The following is a 13639-nucleotide window of genomic DNA, read 5'->3' as shown; positions in this document are numbered from 1 at the left end:
ACTCGGCTCTCACACATCTAGGGGAGGGTCCTGGGCTTCCTGTCCTCCTGCTGCCTCCAGCTGGCTCTGTTCCCCGACAGCAGCTCTCCTGGGGACAAGCCAGGGCCACTCCCTGGGAACACGCGGGTTACAGCTGCACCTTGGCCTCAAACATGGCCTCTCCTTGGCCCCTGCCTGATAGTTACCAAATGTGAGGTGTGACAGGTTCCTGCAGGGGGACAGCGAGTGGAAACTATGACTGTTCCCACAGGGTTTTAGTGAGAACACCCCCACCTGACATTTCCAGAGCTCCCTCTTCCAGGGGATTTAAAACTGCTCCCTCATGGGGGCTTCAGGACCCAGAAACATTGTTTCAAATGGTGTACACCAAGCATGTCAAACTCGGGGCCTGCAGGCCGCATGCCTCATTTATTTGGCCCATGTTAGCCTTTGAGTTTGACATGCTTGATGTACACAATGGGTTGTCAATTAGAAGTATAAAAGTTACTTTTCTTTTCATCTGTTTGCTATTTAGTAGGGAGAGCATTGATCTCATTTTATAGACATGGATCACTTCTGGATCTAAATGGCTTGCTAATTTTAGAGATTCTGATTTGAAGCTGCTTGTTCCCTGCAGATTTGTCCTTTTGTATAAAGGAAGTCCACATACCTGTGGTGGGGCATGGAGAAGTTGTGGGCCTTAGCACCCTTGTACCCAGAGAACCTCACCTGAGAGGTTCACCTTCTGCTGGCTTTCAGCTCATGCAATGCACCTGGCTGAGGGCTCAGCCCAGAAGGAAGGGCAGGCCCGAAAATCATGCTAATCCTCACCACGGATCTGGGTGTCACCAGGGGAAGGGTCCTACGCCTCTGGGAAAGAGCCTGCACAGAGATTACCGCTTCCTTCTACAGATGAGGTAAGAAATGAGAACCTGGGTCAAAGTGATTATCTTAACTCCCCAGAAAAAAGTATCTGCGGCCAAGTTTGTGTTAGGCTTAACCGGGAAGTGTGGTATCAAGGTGGCAAAAGTGTGTGTGTGTGTGTGTGTGTGTGTGTGTGTGTGTGTGTAGGGGTGAGGCAGGGAATGAAGGACAGCACATACAAGCAAACTCCAGCTTCACTGGGAAGCACAGCGGCCTTCAGCTCAGTCACACTGGGTCTTCCAGGGCCAAGTGGCTCCTCCACCCTTCCGAGTGGGAGAGGAAGCGAAGGAATTATCTACGGGTTCTTTCCACCCTCTGTCTTTCATGGTCCAAGTTCTCTCCCTGGCAGTTAATTCCCACACAGCTCTGAGCTGTGTCACCTAGCCTTTCCTGGTAGTCACAGGGGAAGCCAGACCGTGTGCCCACATTTCTTTTATTAATATCTGGCCTGGTGTCAGGAGCCTTGTGTTCTCCTGGGGGTGTTGGGAGCAGGGGAGGATGGGACAGGTGGGGCCCAGCAGAACTGGGGGACGTGTAAACTGGGTTTGGTTCATGGTAAACAAGGAGTTAGGGATTTTGAAAAAGGAAGCTATTTGCCTTTTCACTGAAATGGTGGCCCCGCTAGACCCCCAGTTGCCACTGACAACTTATCCACTCTCTAGACTCGCATTGCCTTTAGCAACATGGAGAAGTTGTGGGTCAAGAAATCCAAATGTTGTGTTAGCCCGTTTGGCTCAGTGGATAGAGCATTGGCCTGACGACTGAAGGGTCCCGGGTTCGATTCTGGTCAAGGCCATGTGCCTGGATTGCAGGCTTGATCCCCAGTAGGGGGCGTGCAGGAGGCAGGGGATCAATTATTCTTTCTTTCAGCATTGATGTTTCTCTCTCTCTCTCTCTCTCCCGCTCCCATTCTCTCTGAAATCAATTAAAATACATTTAAAAAAAGAAATCCAAATGCCCTCACTTTATAAACTACCCCACCTCATTTATCTGCCAAGTTCCACTAGTTACTCTGTGACCTCGTGAAAGCCACACTTAACCTCTCTGAGCCAATAGGGCAATTTCGTGAGGTCAGTGTAATACAACATAGGGTTCTTTGGAGAAGCCAATGCAGTAGGGAACAAGTAAGCTCTTTTAAATCCCTGGTGTGTTCCACAAGGTGGGGGGGCATTATTAGTACCCCCCAGTCTTTCTACAGCACCACCCACCAATCCTCTTGAGACTCTTCTGGCTTCTTTCTTGGACCTTCTTGGGCTTGGCCCCAGCTGTGTTTCTAGCGCGTCTCCCTCCAGTTCTGGCCCCCAAAGCCTTTGCTCCTCCAAGCGTATCTACCCCTTGAAACAATCTCTCCTCGGCACTCCATGAGGGAGAATTCTGACATTCATCCCAAGGATCCCAGTCTTTTGGCTACAGTGGTTTGCCAGGGCAATCTCTCACGGTTTCACAATTAAAAAAAAAAAAAAAAAAGCTTTCTTTTGAAACAAGGAGTAAGCTTGCCACAAGTACCAACATGTTGGCAACCATAAGAGCTTGCCTGGGAAAGGTTGGCCAAACTGTACCTAGAGTCTCTGTATTCAGGCTGAAAAGAAAAGCAGGCCAGCTTGTTAATTCATTGCTCAGCTTCCTCCCTCTCCCTTAACATCTTTTCCTATGCACCGGCTCATTTTAGCCTCCCAATAATCCCTACAAAGTAGGAAGGCCATGTCCATTTTTATAGTAAAGATGAGGGTTCCAAAAAACGGAGTGATTTTCCCAAGGCCCAGAACAGCCAGTCTGAGGCTAGGCAAGATGGGAAACTGTCTTCTAGTTCTCAGTATTTTCTGTTAACACCACTGTCATTTGTTCTGACTTCTTCCTATGCCCTTTATTCTTGATTCTCACAAGAACTTCTATCTCCAGGGAAAGTGTCCTGGCTTCTCACAGGTGCTTATGTTCTTGGTAACTCAATTTTTTTAACTCACCAAGGAAGTCAGTCACAGAACCATGCAGCCATTAGGGGTCAACCAAGACCATGTAGCCAGCCAGCTTCCTGCCTTGAGCTCCATGGAGGCCTAAACCAATGGTTCCTCGCTGGTTGAGGGAGCCTTGTGATGCCACCACCTGTCCCAGAGTTCAGAGCAGAAGGTCCAGGGTCTCTCTCAACTCAACCTCATGTTTGGGGGCCTCCCTTTGGGTGGGGGAACCTGAGCTGCACCCTCCACCTGCATCCCCAGAAGCATGATCTCCAGACTACAAGGACACTAATCCCATTCATGAGGGTTCTGCTTTCATGACCTAATCACTTCCCAAATTGTGGGTCTTATAGTGCCAAATGTTTGCTGGTGTCTGTTTTTCTGGTGGTGGTATTTTGAAAGGGGGCCTGGGGGATGGGAGTGGTGTGAGCAGGGGCTAGAGAGGCAGAAAAGGAGATTGGGGAAGGAACTTCGGAGGAAAAGCAGAGATGAGAAATGGGGTGGAATGTGGCCGTGTGATGTGCATGTATCCTGTGTTTCCCTATGAAAGGTTCAGTAAAATTTGTTACTAATTGGTGCTTTTGGATTTAGTGGGAGTGGGGGACTGCGGAAGTGGAATGGGACTCGATGGGCATGAGGTGAAAATGAGGGCAGCCTAAGTGCTCAAGTCACAAACTGGAGATTTCATTGTGGAAAAGGGGGATCTATTGTTGGCCCATATCGTCAGAGCACTGATCTCCAAATCTGAAGATAAATGTTTCCCAAGATCGCCTTTACATCTGTTCCAAATCATTCCCTTTTAAACTCAGATTCAGATCTATTTTTTTTTCAAGTTAGGCTCCAGTTGAATCCTTGCCAGAGTCCCAAACTTTGACTCACAAAATCCAGAATTGTAGAAAAAGGCGTGCTGGGGAAGGAAGAATATGTGGCCAGAGTCAATGGAAATTGTGGACCCAGCAGTTTTGGAAAATGAATTATACAGTTACAGAGGCTGGGATTGCAGCCATCGGAAGGAGCCATTCCTGTTCTGCAGAAAAGATAGTGAATTCCCACTGGGTGAAATAAATTATAGGGAAAGTCAGAAATATCTGGTTCTTCCAGTGGTTTAAATTCTCCTGTTGATTGACGCCCATCAGAAGCAGCCACCAACGTTGACCACAAAATGGAATAATGGTGCTCATCGTTAGTTCAAATGTATCCAAACTTGGTCAAGCACAATTCCATCTCCTCAGCCCTCTCTTATCTCACCTGTAAATCCATCTTCTGTCTCTGGGTGATGCCAGACCTACGCCTGCTTTGTGGGCAATGAAAATCTCCCTTGTTTGTTAACACAGCCCCACCTTGTTAAGCTCAGGGTATTTTGTGCAGAAACATAGTCTATATAGCTATTATAACAAAACTAGAGGCCCAGTGCACAGATTCGTGCACCAGTGGGGTCCCTCAGCCTGGCCTGCCGGGATAGGGCCCAAACCGGACATCTCTGACATCTCCCGAGGGGTCCCGGATTGCAAGAGGGTGGTTCTCGGGTGACACACCCCAGAATCAGGCTCCCTCCTCTCTGGGTCTAGGGTGTGGATGAAGCAGATTTGGGGCTGACAGGGCCTCAGCAGCAACCTAACCCACTCTCATTCTGCCAGGAATCGGGCTCCCTCCTCTACTGGTCAGAGTGTCTTCCCCCTGGTGGTCATTGTGCGTTATAGCTACCAAGCGAACGGTCTAACAGTCATTGGGTCATTTAGGCTTTTATATATGCACTGGGTGTGTGTGTGGGGGGAGTGTCCCTCAGCCCGGCCTGCCCCCTCTCACATACTGGGAGCCCTCAGACGTTGACCCCCATCACCCTCCAATCGCAGGATCGGCCCCTTGCCCAGGCCTGACGCCTCTGACAGAGGCGTCAGGCCTGGGCAGGGGACCCTCATTTCCCCCCATCACTGGTTCTGCCCCCAGCCCAGGCCTGATGCCTCTGGCCCAGGCATCAGGCCTGGGCAGGGGACCCCCAAACCCCTCCGATTGCTGGCTCTGCCCCTTGCCCAGGCCTGATGCCTCAGCCAGAGGCGTAGACCCCCATCACCCTCCGATCGCCTGATCGGCCCCTTGCCCAGGCCTGACGCCTCCGCCAGAGGTGTCAGGCTTGGACAGGGGACCCCCATCTCTCCCCGATCACTGGCTCTGACCCCTGCCCAGGCCTGAGGCCTCTGGCCCAGGAATCATGCCTGGGCAGGGGACCCCCATCTTCCTCTGATCACTTGCTCCACCCCCCGCCCAAGCCTGACGCCTCTGACCCAGGCTTCAGGCCTGGGAAAGGGGACCATCATATCCCCCCAGTCCCCGGCTCCGCCCCCCACCCAGGCCTGATGCCTCTGGCCAAGGCATTAGGCCTGGGCAGGGGACTCCCAGCTCCCCGCGATCTCCCACTCTGCCCCTGCCCAGGCCTAATGCCTCTGGCCAAGGCATTAGGCCTGGGCAGGGGACCCCCAGCTCCCCGCGGTTGCAGGCTCCGCCCCTGCCCAGGCCTAGCACCTCTGGCCTAGGCATCCGGCCCTGGCAGCGGGGACCCGCAGTGGCAGTGGGGGGCGCCGCGATTGCGCGGGCTCTGCCCCTGCCCCTGCAGGACGCCTCTGGCTGAGGCATCTGGCCCGGGCAGCGGGGACCCGCAGTGGCAGCGGGGGGCGCCGCGATCTTGGGCTCCGCTTTATTCCCAGGCAAGGGACCCCTAGCTCCCGGGACTGCCAGCTTCGACCGTGCCCAGCTCCCATCACTGGCTCCACCCCTACTTCCTGCTATCACTGGCCAGGGCGTCAAAGGCGCCTGATTCTCCGATCATGGCTGGGGGGCAGGGCAAAGGCGGCCCCAGCTCTTAGCTCCCCCCTGGGTTTCCGATCACTGTCAGTGGCAGGGGGCTTCTTCCTGCTTTCTCTTTCGCCTCCCTACATTGTGCCTACATATGCAAATTAACCACCATCTTAGTTGGCAGTTAATTTGCATATAGCCCTGATTAGCCAATGAAAAGGGTAGCGTCGTACGCCAATTACCATTTTTCTCTTTTATTAGTGTAGATAGATACCTCAGGCTTATAAACAACAGAAATTTATTTCTCACAGTTCGGGAGGCTAGAAGTCTGAGGTCAAAGTGCCAACATGGTTGGGAGAGCCCTTTTCGAGGTCACAGACTTTTCCTTGTGTCTTCACGTGAAGGAACGGCCTAGGGAGCTCTCTGGAACCTCTATTATTATAAAGGCACTAATCCCATTCATGAGGGCTCTGCTTTCATGACCTAATCACCTCCCAAAGGTTATACCTCCTAGTACCATCACACTGGACATTAGGATTTAACATGAATTTGGGGCGAGGGGACACATTCAGATTATAGCAGTGCTACAATTTGCAAACCTAACCAGTGTCTTCCTCCATGCAGGGCCCCATCTTTAGAAGTAACTAGTTGGGGTGTGTGTGTGTGTGTGTTTAAAAATGAAGGTGCAGACAGAACCTAGAGACAGAACCTAGACACAGAACCTAGTGAGAGAACATGGCAAAAGATCCTGGACAGAAACTGGCCACAGAACCTAGAGACAGAACCTAGTGAGAGAACCTGGCTGAAGAACCTAGAGACAGAACCTGGCTACAGAACCTGGATAGAACATGGCAAGAGAACCTGACTAGAACCTGGTGACAGAACCTGGCTGGAGAACCTGGAGAACCTATCAAGAGAACATGGACACAGAACCTGGCTGGAGATCCTAACCAGAACTTGGCTGGAGATCCTGAACAGAACTTGGCTGGAGATCCTGGCTAAAGATCCTGGCTAGAGATCCTGGCTAGGCTGCTGATCAACTGAACGCTGTCTCCGTGTCATTCTTTCTTCGCCGACTCCGTCCACACCTTTGGGGACCCCTGGACCTGCTGGGGTTGGACCCCAGCAGCCTGTGCCTGCAGTTCACTCCCTTTTCACGGCTGAGTGGTGTTCCAGTGGCCAGTGTTCCATAACTGGTTTTTCCGTTCTCAAAATTCATGGACTTTTGAGTTCTTTGTTTTACTTAGAATAAATCTATACATATTTGCAAAAAAATAAAATAAAATAAAAATGAAGGTGCAAACATTTATCCATATTCACATATATGCATATGTTATACATTTACATATCAAAGGCAGGGAAGGTAACTAGGTCTTTTAGGACAATAATATAGTAACTGTTTTGAGGGATCATTGCTTTTATATCAGCTACCATTTAGATTTCAGGGCACATTTTAGTTCTCATTTCACTTGACACATGAGAAAATTGTTGCAAGTTAGTTGAGCTGTAAGGTGAACTTGACTGTGATAATGGGACACAGTTCAGCAAAGACAGCAAGGTCAGCTGACCGGTGTTCTGTTCTCCTCGGCATGCTATATCTCCTGACCTGGTTCAGGATCACCTCTTTATTCTCCAAAGACTATCAGATTAGCACCAGAGTGGCCCAAGAATGTCTTGTGTACAATTAACTGGTAAGGACACCAATCAATGTATATAGAATGAATGGATTCAAAGAGGTTGATTAGTATGTGTAATTAATCCTAGAGAGCCTAACTTTGCACTGAACTGTCAGCCTAAATTCCTTTTCCCAGAGAAATCTAGAGATCTCCGGGGGGGGGGGGGGGGGGGGGCAGACAATGTCTGTTTAAATCTCCAGTCCTGCTATTCCAACTGTGTTGATCGAGATATGCTAGATATGCTATGGTAACAAACAGCCCTCAGATCATAGGATTATGCAACAAAAGTTTATCGCTCACACCATATCTGTTGTTGCCTTGGGCAGTTATCCAGGGCACTGCTTTTACATGTTGACTCAGCGTTCAGTTCTTATGGCTCTTCCTTGTCAACACACTGATTGTCACAGCAGGGACAGAGCCGGGGGAGGGGCTTCCACCTGGAAGTGACATGGGTCATATTTCATTTGCAAAAAGCAAGTCCCACGGCCACACTGAACTCCAAGCAGGTAGATGTATCAGTTATTGGTTCCTGTAAAATAAACCACCTCAAACTTATCCTTTCAACAACATAGTATATTATTTCTCATGTTTTTGTGAGAAGGCTGGGCAACTCCTTTGAAGGTTTTGCCTGGGTTTACTTCTACAGCTGTATTTGGTTGGAGGACCAGCTGAGCTGAAAAGTCATGTGCCTGCCATTGGTGCTGGCTGTTGGCCGAGGTGCCCCGGTGGCTTCTCCTCCTCCAGTAGGCTCAGCTGACTTCCTTCTGTGATAGCCCCAGGACAGTGTTCCAACGGGACAAAGGTAAAAGCTGAAAGGTCTTGAGCTTGCACAACCTTCTGCCACATCATGTTGGCCAAGGGGAGTCAAAGGCCAGCCCAGATTCAAAGTATGGGGAAGTATTCTCTTGATGAAAAGGGTGTAGATATGTAGCTATGTGTTTTAATCTATTGCAGCAGGGTACTTGTACAGTTGATTCTTGTTATTTGTGGGAGTTACATTCTATGAAGTCATTGCCAACACTGATTTATAGAACATGGAACCATTGCTTCTAGGGCAGTGGTTCTCAACCTGTGGGTTGCGACCCCTTTGGGGGTTGAATGACCCTTTCACAGGGGTCGCCTAAAACCATCGGAAAACATATATAATTACATATTGTTTTTGTGATTAATCACTATGCTTTAATTATGTTCAATTTGTAACAATGAAATTGGGGGTCACCACAACATGAGGAACTGTTAAAGGTTCGCGGCATTAGGAAGGTTGAGAACCACTGTCCTAGGGGAACTTCAAAGTTAGGTTCCTGAGTTTTGGAACACATTTTCATAATTGATCAATACATAACCTTTTTGTATGTGTGTACCTACTTCATGATACCTTATTTAATATATATTGTTGACTCATTAACGTTGATCTCATGGCCAGCAGCACTGTGAATAAAAGCCAAAGGCAAAGAGAGAATCTTAAAAACAGTGAGAGAGAAGCAGCTCATCATATACAAAAGATTCTCAATAAAATTAACACTTAAACACTCCAATTAAAAGACAGACATTGGCAGAATGGATAAAAATATGCCAACATGATACAAATATGTACTTTCTTATAAGAGATACATTTTATTTATTTATTTTTTAAAATATATTTTATTGATTTTTTACAGAGAGGAAGGGAGAGAGATAGAGAGTTAGAAACATCAATGAGAGAGAAACATCGATCAGCTGCCTCCTGCACATCTCCTACTGGGGATGTGCCCACAACCCAGGTACATGCCCTTGACCGGAATCGAACCTGGGACCTTTCAGTCTGCAGGCCGACGCTCTATCCACTGAGCCAAACCGGTTTTGGCAAGAGATACATTTTAGATCCAAAGACACAAATAGGTTGAAAGTAAAACAGTAAAGATATATATCATGTATACAGTTACTAAAAGAAAGCTGGAATAACTATATACTGATATCAAATAAAACATTATATGAATTAATTATACTATATCACACTAATATATGCCAAGATTGTTAGAGAAAAAGAAGGAAATTTTGATAAAGGTCAATCCATCAAAAAAGATAAAACAATGCAAAACATCAACAGAGTCCCAAAATACATGAGGCAAAATGACAGACTTGAAAGGAGAAATAGATAATTTAGCAATAATAGTTGGAAACCTCAGTGCTTCACTTTCAATAATGAATATGTAAACTAGACAGATCAACAAGAACATGGAAGACTTGAACAACACTGTAAACTGACTAGAGCTAACAGAGATCTGTAGACTACTCCACTCAATAACAGCAAAATACACTAAGCCAGGCAGTTGACGGCTCTGTCTTAGCATTTATTTCCTTCTTTTTCAGAGCCTCAAGGTTTGCCAAAGGTGAGAGGATAGGGCAGTGATGGCGAACCTATGACACGCGTGTCAGAGGTGACACGCGAACTCATTTTTTTGGTTGATTTTTCTTTGTTAAATGGCATTTAAATATATAAAATAAATATCAATATTACTATGGTTGCAAAGATCAAAAAATTTCTATATGTGGCACGGCACCAGAAGTTAAGTTAGGGTTTTTCAAAATGCTGACACGCTGAGCTCAAAAGGTTCGCCATCACTGGCATAGGGTCTTCTCAGGTCTTTTCTGAACATGCACAAAGCCCTGGGAATGCACCCAGCCCTGCATATTCATATGCCTGTGGACTTGTTGATTCCCAGAACCGTGTTAGAGTTTTTTAAAGCCCCTATAAATATTTTATTCCATAGCTTTTCCTTTTTACTTTTCCCTTAGCCTATTGTTTATCCCAGTGGTTGTAAAGTTCAACAATTACCTTTCATTTTTGTCAACAGGCATACCAGGCTATTCACACTGGGTGAGCTCTAAGATAGGTCAAATAAAGATAGCCTTGCCTGTGGGGTCTTTCAAGAAATCACCAGACAGGACAAATAATGACAATTCTCTGGGAGTGAGGTTTTGAAGGTGTTCTAAGATTGTTTTGTCCTTCCTCCCAAGTAGGAGGTAGGTTTCTGGTTTTCACTGAGATTAAGGCCTGTTGGCTTATGAAGCCACCACAGAGCTGGAGAAGGGCATGTTACAATGCCACCAAGTTTGCTGTTCTTACTAAGATTCAGTGGTTTTTCTTGAGTAAATGTCTACAGATTGAATAAATAGGCTAACCAAAAAGCTTTTTGTTAATTTCCAGAGTTTTGAAAAAGTTGACTGCCAATTTTTGCCGCTTTCCTCATTGCCTTTATGGAGGAAAGAGTTTTTGGAGGTCCTTACTCTGACTTTTTCACTCGTGTAAATTGGTAGCTATCATCCCCATTATATCAGTTAAAATTAGGTTCATCCACATGTGACAAAAAACCTGAAGTAATAGTGGCTTATACACACTGGTTCTGTTCTCTCACATTAAAAACTTTAAAATAAGTTCCAAACGTTTAGAATGTTGAGAGACGGCAGCTTCTTTCAGCTTTCAACTGCCATTGCTAGACTGTGCCGCTCATCTTCATGGTCTAAGAAAACTGCTAAGACTCCAGATATCATATCTGCATTCCAGGAAACAAGGCTGAGGAAGAGGTGATGCAGAACACACACCCTTCCTTTAAGGACTTCCCAGAAATTGCACATGATAATTCAGAACACAGTCGCATAGTCACACCTAGCTACATGGGAGGTTGGAAAGTATGGTCTTTATTTAGGAGGTCATGTGTCCAGCTTAACACCAAGGGTTTGTTACTAGGGAAGTAGGAAAACATTAGCTGTCTCTGCCACCTGCATTTGACAGATGAGAACACTGAGGTTTAGAGAAGTTCAGGATTTTATCAAAGGACACCCAGGCAGTATGCAGATCAATCAGGTGGTCTCACCCTAAAGCCTGTACTTTCAATCCCTCTTGCCATTCACATTCAAAGAAGTTAAATGATTCGATGAGGTCACATAGCTGCCAAGTGCAGATCTGGCCCCAAAGATCATCCTTTTTCTATTACTTACCCTTTTTCTATTATTTACTCTGGTGGGCCACTAAGAACAGTGACAAAAAAGCAGACCTCACTGTTCAAGCTGGAAATGTCCATTAAGAGACCTCAGTAAAGTGCATTGAATGTTCTTTAAACACAGGGCAACAGCAAGCACCTGAAGGGCAGCAACTGAACCAAGTTGATAAATTATTAGAAATAGAGCGATTGAGAAACAGACACAGTGAAACTTGCTTACTTTCTGAAGTAGGATTAAGGAACCAATAAGGTACAGGTTGTGAATTGCTATTTAGAAGTCAGTATTAAAGTGTAGTCTTGAACAGAAAGCTAAGCACATTTTGTTTTGTTTTTCCCACAAATCTCCTGGACTCCCAGGCCCCACTTCACCCAGTGGGAAGGTTTTTATTAGTCCTTTCTACTCACATCCGGCTCTGGGAGGGGGTGGGAGGGTGGGGTGAGGCCCATATAACCCCAGGTCATAAAGGCCCATCGAGCCTACCCAAGACCTAAGGGAACAGACTCTAGGGCAGTGGTTCTCAACCTGTGGGTCACAACCCCTTTGGGGGTCGAACGACCCTTTCACAGGGGTCACCTAAGACCATCGGAAAACACATATATAATTACATACTGTTTTTGTGATTAATTACTATGCTTTAATTATGTTCAATTTGTAACAATGAAAATACATCCTGCATATCAGATATTTACATTACGATTCATAACAGTAGCAAAATTACAGTTATGAAGTTAGCAACGAAAATAATTTTATGGTTGGGGGTCACCACAACATGAGGAACTGTATTAAAGGGTCGCGGCATTAGGGAGGTTGAGAACCACTGCTCTAGGGCCTGCTTTGACTCACCATTTTTTTTTTTCTTTCTTCATCAACTCTTAGTTATTCTTCACCTTGGATTATCCTCAAGCTGAGTGCATTGAGATCTGAATAAGTAAAGTTGTATTGTAACTACACATTCAGGGCAGGTTTTCAGGCACAGCTGGTTTCATGGTGCGCCCAGAGGACACACTCACCAAGGGGATGTCAATGCAGTTGCAGTTTGATAACCAAACAGAAGGACAATTGAAGCTGTGGTGACTAATACAGCCCCATTCAAAGATAATCTACTATTCTTTGTGGTTTGAATCGTGGTTGGTTTGTTTTTTTAAAAAAGAATTGGCTCCAGCAGCTGGAGCAATTCTAGCTCTATCTAATGGTGTATGTTTGGGCTACTGAAGTTGAGAGCTTATGGTTGGACCTTGAGCCCCATATGGAGCTGCCACCTGTCCCTTCCTTTTCCCTGGTACCCCCAAATAACCTCTGCTTATACCTTTCTTCCATACATATACATGTGCAGGCGGACACACACACACACACACACACACACACACACACACGTGCAAGAATAGCTCCACAGTGAGCTTTTTTTTCAGGCTTCCTCAAAAAGTTAACAGATGTCTATCATGAGAATACCAGGTTTCATCTAATTTTAAAAACTTAATTGAACACTTTATCGTTAAATAGTTATAGATTCACATGCAATGGTCAGAAATAATACAGGAAGATACTATGTGATTTTTACCCAATTTTCACCAATGGTACCATCTTGCAAAACTATAGTACAAATCTCAACCCTAATACTGCCATTGGTACAATTTCCACATCTTATTCAGAATTTCTCATCGTATGTGTACTCATTTGTGTGTGCACATTTATTTTGTTCTGTGCTATCTTATCACTTGTGGAGGCTTGTGTATCTCTCACCATCTCTTATGTTCCCTTTGTATGACCCCATCCATCTCCTTCTACTCCATCCTCCCTTGACCCCCAGCCCCAGCCCCTAGCAACCAGCAACCAGCAACCTTTTCTCCATTGCTATAATTTTTTTTGTTCCAAGAATTTTATATAAATGAAATCATATATAATCTTTGGGGGATTGGCTTTTTTTTCACTCAGCCTAATTCCCTTGAGATCCATCCCAGGTTTAATATATATTAATGGTTGATTCCATTGCATTGCTGAGTAGTATTACAAGGTATGGATGTATCACAGCTGGTTTAACTACTTACCCACTGAAGGACATCTGGACAATGTGATTCAGTTTCTCTGCATCCTTGTCAGCAGTTGATATTGTTTTAGCCATTCCTTTTTTTGTTTGTTTTGTTAATCCTCACCTGAGGATATTTTCCATTGGTTTTTAGAGAGAGTGAAGAGGAGAGGGAGAGACAGAGAGAAAAACATTGATGTGAGAGAGATATGTCGGTTGGTTGCCTCTCACACAAGCCCCAACTTAGGGCCGGGAATCGAGCCTGCAACCGAGGTATGTGCCCTTGACCGGAATCGAACCTGGGACCCTTCAGT

At 46.1% G+C, this 13639-nt stretch overlaps 1 protein-coding gene across 1 annotated transcript in view; it reads left to right on the top strand.

Annotated features, from left to right (window-relative positions):
* TEX35 (testis expressed 35) overlaps positions 1 to 4664 on the top strand; it is a 75724-nt gene extending 71060 nt beyond the window's left edge. Inside the window, exons 13-14 of the mRNA XM_036344078.1 lie at positions 617 to 896; positions 3689 to 4664. The gene's annotated coding sequence lies outside the window, so the exon portion shown is untranslated. The remainder of the gene's footprint in view (positions 1 to 616; positions 897 to 3688) is intronic.
* The last annotated feature ends 8975 nt before the right edge of the window (positions 4665 to 13639 follow it).

The sequence above is a fragment of the Myotis myotis genome, unplaced genomic scaffold (genome assembly GCF_014108235.1).
Source record: "Myotis myotis isolate mMyoMyo1 unplaced genomic scaffold, mMyoMyo1.p scaffold_m19_p_18, whole genome shotgun sequence".
Classification (NCBI taxonomy): Eukaryota; Metazoa; Chordata; class Mammalia; order Chiroptera; family Vespertilionidae; genus Myotis; species Myotis myotis.
Note: the sequence above shows the minus strand (reverse complement) of the source record. Positions and strands in the feature narration are given on the sequence as shown.